The sequence below is a fragment of the Periplaneta americana genome, chromosome 5 (genome assembly GCF_040183065.1).
Source record: "Periplaneta americana isolate PAMFEO1 chromosome 5, P.americana_PAMFEO1_priV1, whole genome shotgun sequence".
In the NCBI taxonomy this organism is placed as follows: domain Eukaryota; kingdom Metazoa; phylum Arthropoda; class Insecta; order Blattodea; family Blattidae; genus Periplaneta; species Periplaneta americana.
Window position 1 is genome coordinate 42,343,301 of NC_091121.1, and position 13,926 is coordinate 42,357,226.

Genomic DNA, 13,926 nt, shown 5'->3' on the forward strand with positions numbered 1-13,926 from the left:
ATTTTGTATTTCATGTATATTATTGAAACCTGGTTGAGTGGAAGAGAAGGCCTCATGGCCTTAACTCTGCCAGGCAAAATAAACCTACTACTACTACTACTACTACTACTACTACTACTACTAATACTACATTTTGTAGGTTACATTAAAACTTGTTTACAGTTAGATATTGTGTCTATTAGACTTAACAGTATTGGATTTATCGACTTGGAAGCTTAGTTCTATGTAGAATGTGTGTGTTGTCCATGAATATATTGTACAGTCCTGCTGTAAAGTGGAGAATATAAACTTATTTTGTAAGTTAGAAGTAGTGGATGCAACACTTTGCATGCAGAAACTGCTCTCTGAAGGTTCGTACTACATCCTACATATTTCAAGACTACTCACAAAATTTGACAAGCTTTCGACAGTGACGTCAATAATGCATCTAGGTGTAGCGTTGCCTCAAGGAGTTTGATGCACCTTGAAATGGACCACAACGCCCGTCGTATGATCTCCTAGAGTGCCATTAATATTATTTATGTCACGCTATGTCTATAGTGAGACTCTGGGTTACCAACACCTCCAACATTTCTTCTCTAAGTCTTCTTGGTACGCTTTTATATTGCTTTATTTTTAAGGTGTAAAATCTTACTATTTATTTTGCCATGTGCATTGTTAAATGCTTTTAAAAATTCTAAGATATAATTGGGATTTCTGACCAACAAACTAAGCTAGAAACTGGTAATCAACATAGGCTAATACTGTAATAGTGAAAATAAATAAGTGTAACTATGCAATTTTTTGTTAAACGGAGTACAAAGCGGAAGTATTTATGTAGATGTTAAATTAGTTACTTTTATTATGTATTAAGTTTCATTTTATAGACGTTTTGGAAACGAGCCTGTTAGGTCGAATATAACAAGCTTACGAAAGAATAAAATCATCTAAGTTTAATCTACTGTATATCATGCAATATTATTTTTAAGGTAGTGATTTTTTTCAGGTTGACTTCCTTCGTTTTCTCAATCACTATTTACTTTTAAAAATAATTTCACAAGACGCTGTTCAATTTTATATCACTAATAAACAACTTAGTTGTTCAAAGAGTTTTCAAACAATGCACACATCATTTGTTAAATTTATGCCATGTGTCGTTTGTCAGCTCTTCGAAAAATTGAAAATTGTTTACTTCTGACACTAGTATTTTAAGTAGTTGGGGAGCGCGGTTAAGCTGGAAGGTCGCGGGAATCGAAACACTGACCGCTTGAGCAAGAAACGCACACAGTACCCACAGAGCGAAAGCGGCGGACAAAATTATATTCAAGACGTCTAAATATATTACACGTAAGATATGGAGGAGAGAGGAACATTAATACAATTTCTACGTTCGGGAAAATGCTATAATTCATCACTCGTCACGTATGTATTCTTCTCGTATTCGAAATTTTACCCTGAAAGCTAGTTGGATAAAAAATATAATATATTATCATTTCCATGGCGTGAAAATACATATTATTATCATCATTGTATCAGAGGTTCGGAGAAAAACAAGTTAGCGAGGATAGCTTTCATGAATAATTCTCAAGCTGCAAACATTGAACCTATTAATAGTAACTTATAGGCCTACTATTTTATGTGGATTTTGATATCGATTTCAATTGTATCGTCCGTAGGGCGACTATGATGCAATGAAAATATAAGCGTTCAAAGGAAAAAATTGTAGCCAATTCCCAGGTATTGCAATTAAAATTACTGGGAAAGACCATGAATACGAGAGGAGTTCAGACAGGATAATTAAACAAGGGCAATACAAGAAAAACAAAAGAAAGACACATAGAGTAAGAGGAATACAAGGAGAACAAGGAGAAGACAAGTAGGACAAGGGGAATATAAGGAGAACAAAGTGAATACAAGAAGAACATGGGAAATACAAGAGCAAGGGAAGGACAAGGGAATGCCATGACAAAGAGAGAAATAGAAGGAAAACAAGTAGACTACAAGGAGAACAAGAGAATGCAAGGGATAAGCAATGAAAATAAGGAGAATACAAGGAGAACAAGAGGTTGCATTTGTAAGTTATGCGAGTCAATTCCCAAGTTAGCACTCATTCTTAATGTGAGGAGAAAAACTTAGTTCTAGTTCTATGTCAAAATAGATGAAAAGATATTAGAGAAATAAGGTGGGTGCTCCTGTTATGGCCATGTTCCTGATATGGCCACCCCCCTCCCCATTGTGAGTTAGTTAACCAAAAAATCCGCTAAATTGCAGCAGCATCCAGTGAAAGGGCATCCTGGTATGTCACTTGATCGTTTTCCATCCAGTCAGGTTGAGGAATATGGCGTCAGTTGCCTGTTTTGCGGTTTTCATGTGACCTCTTCTTATTTTTCTCTGGTAAGTCTCCTTTGTTTTATGCATGTTTTTCAAAGACTTGTTTCATGAAAACCATAGTACTCCATTCAGTTTTTAATGTTCTGTTGATTGGTGTTGTCGTTGATGGCGTATCTTTTACGAGTTGTTCATAATCAAACGATTTTCGTGAAAGCTTACCTGCTCCTAATATGGCCATATCAAATGCACCATGGCCATATCAATTTCATTTTACTTTTATTTTTTCACCTGACAAATTTACATGCCTTATAGCTGGGATTACGTAAAAATTTTGTATTTTAAGAAAAACAATTTAATTTTTTATGGAAAAACCTATTTTGACTACACTTTGAATTATAAAAAAGATTATTAAGTGTCATTTTTATTCATTTTACATCAAAATTATTTAATTTTAACACAACTGCGCTATCAAACTGAAAAAAATCACGATTTGTAGAACATGGAACAAGGGTGGCCATATCATGTGCACATGTTCCTGATATGGCCACTAGGTAGACTTTTGGAATTTGGGAATTTTTGGACAATTAAATCTATTTTATGGGGAAAGGAAATTGTTTTAAGAAAGTCCATTAGACTGAGAACGAGTAAGAAAAAAGTGGTTTATATTTTTTTTCAAAATAGCGGGTAGAAAAATTCTCAAACTTTAGCATGGCCATATCAGGGACACCTACATTACTATTAGTTACAATTCTGAAAATATGCTTATACTTTCGAGGGTAAAAAATATTCGAGATTTGGGAAGGGATAAACATGACAGTAAGTTATGGCAAAATAATTAAGTGATGATAGAGGAGAGAGTCGGAACGCAGTTTCAACCGCACATACACTCATCTTGGTCCACCAGGGACTCGAACTTGAGTCTGTGGCGTGGAAAGCCATCTGTGTAGTCATACTGCTGAAGCAGGGACGTCCATAATTTACGAGTTTGTAATAATATATTCCTTGTGGGGCCGATACTGCCGTCGCGTCTCGTGAATCCGCAAGGCATTTAATGCGTGCGGCCCTGCACATAAATCTGCCCTTCGCAAACTAAGGAGCGATGCCAACAACGAGCTCCCTTAAGATTTCTAATCTGATCCACATTGCTACAAAATATTTCTTCCTCTTTAATTTCCTTTTCTGCGCGGGAAATCTCGCCTGTCTTCCTTCCCCCAAAATTCTCTCTGATAGTACGAAAGCCGCCATGTTTTTAAATCTCGACTCGTTAATGCAAGAATGAGAACGAGGAGTTCTTCAGTACCTCCCAGACTGCAGCTGCTTCTGAACACAATTTCTTAGCTTAGAAGCATGTTGTACATATTCAGATTGTCAATGTTAATACAGATAATACAATATAATATTTGTTTTATTCAGTCTTATGACAAATCAATTATTAAAACAATGACATATTTTTCATAACATGTAGTCATTGAGTTTTATACAAAGTAAGTTACGAACGTTTTCGCCCATTTAGGCATCTTCAGGTTCTGTGTACAATATCTCATTATTAATCTGTATGATAATTACAATGATACATTGACCTTGTAACATGATTACATTTTAATTATGCATATGTTTGTACATTTTATATATCATGATCAATTTTAAACAGTCCATCTCATCGACTATCATTGTAATTATCATACAGATTAATAATGAGATATTGTACACAGAACCTGAAGATGCCTGAATGGGCGAAAACGTTCGTAACTTACTTTGTATAAAACTCAATGACTACATGTTATGAAAAATATGTCATTATTTTAATAATTGATTTGTCATAAGACTGGATAAAACAAATATTATATTGTATTATCTGTACAATTTCTTAGATTAACAGTAACTATTTTATATAACTATTTCTAAAAAAGCAAACCAGAGAGTAAGACAAGGGTGCAGTCTATCCCCGCCTTACCGTACATGAAGTGTATCTCTGCCAGCTCTTGATTTGAATACTTGTCGCACAGTCTAACGCCTACACAACACTGAATGTAACCTTCGCCTCGGAATGAACTGTCAGAGTGCCCTCTTAATGTCTCCTTTGACGGTAACGACCTGCGGAAAGAAAAACGTTCCGGTGAATTTCAATGTTGTGAAGGCCATAACTCGGAAATGAAGCATTTCCGGACACATGTTGTAATGAACTATTTTGATTGTCTACATGTGGGAAATACATACCTGAAATTATGCCCCTTATTTTTGAAACACCCTGTATACAGTATGTGGATGACTTGATAAAGTCATGGAAAAAAGAAGTTACTTCAGCGATACAAATATACAAATATTATTATCTATCATGCGAAGAATATAACTATTTTTTCATACTAAATTATTCATGTCAATTAATATTTAATTGCATTTATTAATAAAGCTTATATTGGTTTAAATGTATACTATAGCACTTACGAGATGTGTGCAAATATTGAAAACTACAGCCTAAACCATTACTCAGAAAACGAGACACAACGTTTCTAAAAATGTTAAACAAAAAATGTAATTTAGTCTTTTACCTGGCATTTAAATTAACGCTTGACCTATTGATACTCGTAACATTATAATTCATATATTTTTAATGAACCTAAAATGTTGAAATATTAAGACCATAAACCGGAAATGTCATTTATTTTTTGTTCATCCGTCCTAGTAGTTTATTTAATAGAATTTTAGTATTACGAATAGTTATGTAATCTGTACTAATATGAATAGTTATACTGTTATAAATCCAGTAAAATTCCATGTCAGTAAAACATGGTTTTTTTAGTAAATTTGATTTTCAATCAAAACTAATTCAGAGATTTTCTGTACGCTAAATTATCTATATGCGTTCACGGAAGACTGGATACTTTATCTCTGTGGTTTAAGTCAATAATTACTTCGAAAGTTTTAGAATTTAACACTGTTATGTTTTCATTAACCTAATGATTGAATAGAGCAGTTTTAAGACGGCAAATTTTATTTTTTAACATGGCTCGAACTGCGGGTATGTTAGAATGTGGATGAGAAACTATCTAGTGTAATTGATTATTCGATTTCTCGTAATATTCGATAATGGAGGTTGCCTCTGTAATTTATGGTATTCCGATAGCGATACCGCGAGGTCATTATTAAAATCTCCAGTTCTGAGGAGATTCTACAGATTTTGTTTAGTATTGTGGTATGAAAATGAAGCAAAGGATGATGAAAATTATATAATATTTGAATATATTTCGAAACGAAATAGCAAGATAACGTTTCTCACTGCATAGCCAAAAACGGTGTTGACTCGTTAAGTTTTTGTGAAACGTTTGGAGTCGGAAGTTTTGTGTACTGGATCGCTCAGCCCTGCTGAAATCTCGTTCCTTGCTTATCGTTATTGAGTTATTCAAGTTTTCTACTTACATTCGTTGTTCCTGCGGCTTGGAGGTCATTCCTTCTTGATTCCCCGCTTCCACCTGAAAAAAAAAGTAACTATTTTATAGCCAGCGTTGATGAATAACCTTCGAAAGAAAATTATACGTAAATCAAAATAGATTATTTTCTTTTCTTTGGCTGTTGTTGTTGCCTCTATGTGTGTGAAATCTCAAAGAGTTAATTACTCATTTGTTCACAAAACTTGGATATGTTAAATTTCATCCACTCCTATCCCACAAAGGATTATGCATTCTTTATGCAAAGTGGAATATTCTGCTTTTGAAAACGTTGCCGGAGTTTTATATGCAAGATAGTTTGTTTTACATTTTGAGCTGGCTCCTATGGCGATGTGGAATTAATCTTGCTTTTACTGACTTTTCGTGAAAGTTGTTATTATTGCCTCATACGTTGACTCTTTACTTATTGACGCTATGGAATAAATAAATGAGAATAGCCACAGAAAAAGAAGATGTTAAATACAAGCACGATAGAGAAAAACTAAAAAGGAATTTGATACATATGGAAGAAACCTGAATTACTGCTACATTGTGTATCGATATAATTTATTTAGTTATTTATTTATTTGTTTATTTGCTTGTTTATTGATTCACTCACTCACTCACTCACTCACTCACTCACTCACTAACTCACTCACTCACTCACTCACTCACTCACTCACTCGCTCACTCATTTATTTATTTAATCTCCAAACTACTTCGTTAAAATACGAGTTTCGCTATTACAGGAATTAACTTAATCAATTGCATGCAGCTGATGGTATTTATTGCCTTCTAAATCGATAGCAATAAACCGTGCACAACTGTGAGACTACTTTGAAGGTTATAACTATAGGTAGTTAACAGAAATGTATTCATACTTTATTTGTTGCATTGTGTAGCCTTTTATTTCATTCCGCTGACTCGGTATCAAATGCTGGATTATTTAGCGTCGATGTAGTTGGTGTTAGCGGGATGGTATTTGGCGAGATGTGGTCGAGGATTCGCCATAATTACCTGAAATTGGCCTTACGGTTGAGGAGAACCACGTAAAAACCCAACTAGATAATCGGCCCAAGCGGGAATAGAACCCACGCCCAAATACAACTCCGGATGAGAAGGCAAACGTGCTACCGCCTGAGCTACGCCGGTGACTATTCTGGTGGTAACATTAAAAAGTACAAGTCACGCACAATAGGCCTATCACAAATGCTGATAGTTTCCTGGTAATTTAATTGAGCTTAACGAATGTTACTTGTCATGATATTGTTCAAAGACTGCAGGTCGAAAAATAATTATCTCATAACAAGAAACATCATCATGTTGACAGAATGGCAGAGAATAGGTTACCAAAGAAGATAATGAATTATCGCCCGATCGGGAAAAGGGATCTGGACGATAGAGGCCGGAACAGGTGATATCACCTAATCCCTGAAGAGAGAAGAAGAACAAGAAACATGAATTTAGAGACGAAATGAAAACACGGTGAAAAATTATTTTGCACATGTAAAATTCGGTGAGATAATTGGAATGTGAACAACTGGATCCTACTGCATGAATGCATTAAATATTATACATATACACACGATCATTTCGTATGGAAGTCTGCTCACGTTAATACGTTTGAAGAAATGGAATCAATTACAACGTGGTTGTGCATTGATGCGTGTAGTGATATGCTCTTAATTTGCAATCAGAATGATAAGTCATACTGTATGACTAAACATTTTAAATAAATATATTTCATAATTTTGTAACTGACCTACCGGAAAACCAAAAATGAATTGTAAAATACTACATTTTAGATTTACATTGTCCATTTTGAAACAATAAAATAATATTCACCTCTGATTGAGGTTCTGGATGATATGCACAATACATCTATTATCAGGCAGTACATCTCTCTTGACGATATATGTCAGAGGAAGAATAATTGTTTGTATGCATCTGAAGTCTGATTAGTGTAATATGTAGCTAGTCAGCGATATATGCAATGGAGGGGGGAAAGGAACTGGCCACCATACTCTATTTTCTCCTGGCCTAGTTACCTCATAGGTGATGCCTTGTTGGTGTTACTTGTGGGATCCAGACCTGTCTTCGGACAGTTGACTAAACAGAAATAACAAAATAATATTAATCAATTTCTATATTCATACGGCTTTACGTCTATGACTTCTCATGAAATTTCGGCCAGTGTATGGGACCGGTGCCCACTCAGCATCGTGATGCACTTGGAGAGCTACGATAGGTAGCGAAATCCGGTTGCGAATACCAGCTATAGGCCCTAACGGCTGGGGGGATCATCGTGCTAACCACACGATACCTCCATTCTGGTTGCATGATCGTCCACCTCTGCTTCGACATGTGGGCGTGAGGCCAGCAGCCGGCTGGTCGGTCTAGGTCCTTCACGGGCTGTAGCGCCACGGATTATTATTATTACGTCTATAACTGTAATATGCGATCGATTTTAATATATGAACGCAAACGGAACTTGTATTTTACTCCATAAGAATAACAATCACGCGTAAATGTTTTACATGTGGCCTGGGAGTTGATTCCCTGTGCGCATCTACTCGACAAATAACATAGCGGTCGACAAGCCCGTTACATGTCACTGATGTGTGAACTCGGTTGTGTTAATGTCTCAGACAGACCCGCCTACAGCTGAGAAGTCAGACTGCCACCACAGACACGACGTAGCTAAGATGTGGTGAGAGAAATAAGTCAATAACCTAACATCGTAAATGATGCAGAGACTGAAGACATTCAAGGAGAGAGACTGCTGGAGTGAGGTCGCAGCCAATCGAGGAAGTGACGATGGCAACCAATTTAAAATAATGGGTCGTCTGCGCTCAACGATTGTCAATTTTGTTTACACTAACTTCAAGGAAAAGGAAAAGAAATCATTTTGTTCGAGATATATTTTTGTAATTCTGCACGTATTTTTTTCAATGGATATTTAGATTCAGCAGTGATATTTAATGACTCGCGTTTAAACGCAATTGAACGTGATTTTTTATACGTTCTGATATTATAAAGGCAATAAATGTTTAACAGTTATAAACGTTTGTGCGAGATCGTGCGTATTTGCTTGTTTTCCGCACAGAACCAATACGCGGTAAGTGTGAAATACCACAGTCAGTAACACACATAACAATTTCCCTCTTCTTACCGCTTAAGCGCGACATTCATTTTACTGCTTTAGGCTTTTAACATATTATTTTTAGAGACGTTTAACATACTAATAATTATAAATTGGAAACTTACCACTGCAATTTCACCTAAATTGCAATGTTAATTATTGTTTTTAAATATTTGCAAAAATTAAGTAAAGTCTACTACTCCACGAAACTTATTGCATTCCTGATACAAGTAACATTAAGGAAGCCGTGAAAAAATCAACAAGATTCCAGATGCGGATGTTATTACTGCAATATGTTATATAAATAATATTGTTAAAATATTAAAATGAAAAACAATCATTACATAACCTTACCGTTTGTTTTAAGTTCGCATTTATAGACTGGGAGAAAAAAAAAGACAGACGTATATCACGGTCTGCTGGAGTATAGTAAACACAGAAAACATTTTATAGCAATAATGTTGAAGAGAGATATTTTGGTTTTCCGAAGTTGCCGTCATTAAACAGAAACCAAGATGGAGATTTCATTGCGACTAATTATAAATTCGTCTTTCAGGTATGTAATAAACGATCTTCGCGCAAAATAATGTACGATACACGAGCGGTATGTTTGTTTTCATGTTCTCGGAAATTAAAAAAGCTCAACTGCGTTTCGCTTTTTCAATCTTTTCCTCGACCATGAAAACGTCAATATACCGCTCTTGTAACGTATATTACTATTACATTCATATAATGTATATAATTTTGAAAGCCTTTATTTTGTCTTGATTTTGCATATGCCTATTATGTTTTATTACTTTTTCCTTACCATTTTTAACTTATCGCTAGTTATTATACAGTTTAGCAAATCGTTTTCTGTGAGGTACGTTACATATAGGATGTTGTGTTATACTTGTAAAGACTGTTGCACAAATTGTATATGGAGGCGTTAAGATCAACTTGCTAACTTACTGTCTGAGTTTGTTTTCGAAGTTGATTTTTAGTGCATAATTTTATATTTTTATTAAATTCAATTCATTTATTGTATTCCTTACACCAGAACTGAAGCTTTAAATGCGGCAAAAGTAAGGGTTATACATCTTCTGGGGGGTAGATGAGGTGAGGCCGACGATTCGCTGTAGACTATCTGACATTTGCCTTACGATTGGGGGAAACCTAAGGAAAAAACCCAAGAATGTAATCAGCCCAAGCGGAATCGAATCCAATCCCGGACACAGTTTCGGATCAGTGGGCAAGCGCCTCTGCCGACTGAGATCTATCGGTGGCTATACAATAGTAATATACGTTACAAGAGCTGTATGTTGACGCTTTCATGGTCGAGGAAAAGATTGAAAAAGCGAAATGTAGTTGAGCTTTTTTAATTTCCGAGAACATGAAAACAAACATACCGCTCGTGTATCGTACATTATTTTGTGCGAAGATCGTTTATTACATACCTGAAAGACGAATTTATAATTAGTTGCAATGAAATCTCCATGTTGGTTTCTGTTTAATGACGCCAACTTCGGAACACCAAAATATCTTTCTTCAACATTGTTGCTGTAAAATGTTTTCTGTGTTTACTATACTCTAGCAGGCCGTGATATACGTCTGTCTCCCCCCCCCCCAGTCTATAAATGCGAACTTAAAACAAACGGTAAGGTTATGTAATGATTTATTTTTCATTTTAATATTTTAACAATATTATTTATATAACATATTGCAGTAATAACATCGGCATCTCGAATCTCGTTGATTTTTTCACGGTTTCCTTAATGTTACTTGTATCAGGAATGCAATAAGTTTTGTGGAGTAGTAGACTTTACTTAATTTTTGCAAATATTTAAAAACAATAATTAACATTGCAATTTAGGTGAAATTGCAGTGGTAAGTTTCCAATTTATAATTATTAGTACGTTAAACGTCTCTAAAAATAATATGTTAAAAGCCTAAAGCAGTAAAATGAATGTCGCGCTTAAGCGATAAGAAGAGGGAAATTGTTATGTGTGTTACGTTGGGAATACTGAATGTGGTATTTCATACTTACCGCGTATTGGTTCTGTGCGGAAAACAAGCAAATACGCACGATCTCGCACAAAAATATATAATATATAACAAGCAAATTCTTTGCAAATTAAAATCAAAAGACGTGAGTCAAAAGACAAAGAGATAGCATTTGTGGAGGTGGAGTGGAGAAGGAAAGATCTCTAATGACAAATTCCAAATTGTAAAACAAGCAAATTAATTTAATTTACAAGCATGAAAAATTCATCAGTTCGGTAGAAAGTATGAGTATGTACAGATTTGAATAATTCTGTTTTTAGGCTTTTCTCCTAGTCCTTCAAAGCTTTAAGACAATTAGAAACTGCAAAAAAATAATAAAAATATGGAAAACAAAATAAACGATAACTTAATGCCTACCTGAAGATACCATTTCAGGTTGGAGAAAATATACACTTCCGTTTATCAGAAAAAAAATTACACACCTTTAAGGCAATAAAACTTTTCAACAGTAATACATCGGAAAATTTTTAAAGATATCTCCACCAAATTTTGCATTCTTGTTCCTTTGGATATTAGAAAGGAGATGATCTACAATCGTTATTTAAAAAAATAAAAACATTAAATATTTCATAATTTTTCTTACGTAGACTATGGGGGACAAAAATGACTATGGAGTATTTCTGATTTAACTACATGGAAGTTGGTAAGTCATCCTTTTTATATGCACATTGGCTACAAGTTAAAAAAAAGAATTACCAAAAATATTAAAAAGTTGGAGAGTTATGGAGAATTAAGTGTTTAAGGTACTGCATGTAGTCAAAATATATAAAACAAAAACACAAATATTAGGTAATAGTAAACTTTACTCAAATATGAAGATGTCTTCATGATAAGAAAAGAACAAACATAATCCATGCATAATTCCCAATAAAACTGACTTCATGGAAATAATGAGATACAAAAATTCTAACTCTTGCATTATTTTTATGTTGTTAATGTACTCGTGTATGTACCCCCTGAAAAATATTCACAGATATCTTAAAAAGTTTCAGAATTGAAATGTTTATGATGATACCTGAGTGAAAGACAGATGGGATGTCCCAAATTGTTAGGAATATTGATTTCATGCTATGGCGAAGGACAGGAGACGAAACACGCTTATGGTCGTGGGTGGAAGGGCAGTGCAGCGAATGTTTACACAGTTGTGGCTATATAATACGAGGGATGGACGACTGCAAAGATCGAGGCCCAGATGGGAGAATAATATTCATGATATAGTAGTCCACGCTCGAGATTTGTGGAAGTTGGCTTGTTACGTTTCTATGACATCGAAGATCGTATAGAAATATAGTAGAGCCTTGATAATAATCGGAACTAGGAATATTACGGATTATCAATTCGTTCGAATTATCAGACATATGGAATTAATCTACCTGAACTGAAACAAAAAATACATACTTAATAATAATAATAATAATAATAATAATAATAATAATAATAATAATAATAATAATCAGAGCAAAATTATAATGAAATTATTAAACTCGATCATGATTACAATTATAACTTCAATTTCAATGCGTTCGTAAGAAATCGCTTAGCCTTTTCATGAAAGTAATTATTGTGTGGCATTCCTTAATCTCCTAAAATAGAAAATTCCACATAAAGAAATTTCACTGTAAAGAAGTAATTTCAGAAGTTCCTAGAATTATACTGATATTTTACTGCATTTTGTTTTCGGAATGTTAACCTTTCAATCACCAGGCAGATATTGTCGGACCATCGGATCTGTGCCCCCGTAAGATATGCGAACTGAACCCTAATTCCTTCTCAGCCTCGGTAATTCATTTCTCTCCCTGCATTCCTACCTCTCTCCCTTTTTCTCCTCCACTATTCACAATTTTGAGCCTTCTTGCGGGACAGTTTACTTGCACCTGCAGTTCAGTGTTGTCAACTCAACATGAATACTGCAGCATGGAGTCACAGTCTAATACTGTGACGGAGTGGTGAAAAAATATTATTAAGCAAGTAATAGTATTTTGCGATGAAGAGAAACAAACAGGTCATCTCTTTCCTATAAATAAGGCAACGATAAAAGCAGCTGCGATCACTGGTGAGGCTTATTTTATTTCAATTGATTACGTATTAAAATTACTTACTTAACTAATACTAATACAATATGTTTTGTAATTCATATAGGCAGGTCATAGCGCCTAATAAAGAAAATCAGGAAAGAGGGAGTCTGTGCAGGAGATGAAAAGTTAGAATCACCAGGGAAGAACAGACCAAGGGTACCTTTAATTGTTGTAGATCATATGCACCGTTGTATATTTTAAGAAAAAAGATACAAGAATTTAATACCTTGCAGAAAGTAGTTCCGAGATTGAAGAAATTACCGAAATTACTGAAGGTTGCGAGAGAAGCAATAATTTCCAAGGTTGGGGAGAAACGCTACGGAAAGTGATTCGAGACATGCGATTTAGGTTTAAAAATGTAGAAATACAAGATGTATTTTGATTGAAAGAAATTATATTGTAGCATGGAGGACCAGTTATTTGTGACAATATTTGACGTAAGTTTGGCAACATCCCTATTCGGCAAGGTTCGTGGTCTGCTGTTTGACGTGGTGGGAGGAAAGCGGGTGGAATGGAGTGAGTGCAGGCGTTAACTTTTTCAAGAACGACGACAGCGCTGAAGGGGCACAGAACCGATGGTCCGACAATACCGTATTTACTGTTCATTATGTAATTGGCAAAATCGCCGAACATAATGGACCCAACACATTATACAGCACAAAATTAACCCTTAAGTTAAGAAGTGCGAGCAACAAAACAAGCATCTTCATCATCATTATCATCATCACTTGTTCCGGTACAGCAACCTTCTTTTGATCACAGCTTTCCTCTGAAGCTCCTGTAAGGCTCCTTTGTCTTTTACTAAGCACAGCCACTGCTCTCAACACTGCCTGAAAGTCAAACCCGAACCTCTAAACTGTGATTACCAAATTGATGAAATGACCAACCTGCGTCCTGGAGAGCAACAATACGGTCTTATTGAAACTCACGT

The 13,926-nt window shown here is 35.1% G+C and overlaps 1 long non-coding RNA gene across 1 annotated transcript in view; it reads right to left on the reverse strand.

The window, feature by feature from the left end:
* Nucleotides 1-13,926, reverse strand: part of LOC138699547 (uncharacterized) — a 238,952-nt gene that overhangs the window by 104,645 nt on the left and 120,381 nt on the right. Inside the window, exon 2 of the long non-coding RNA XR_011332026.1 lies at nt 5,728-5,780. This is a non-coding gene — a long non-coding RNA (uncharacterized lncRNA). The remainder of the gene's footprint in view (nt 1-5,727; nt 5,781-13,926) is intronic.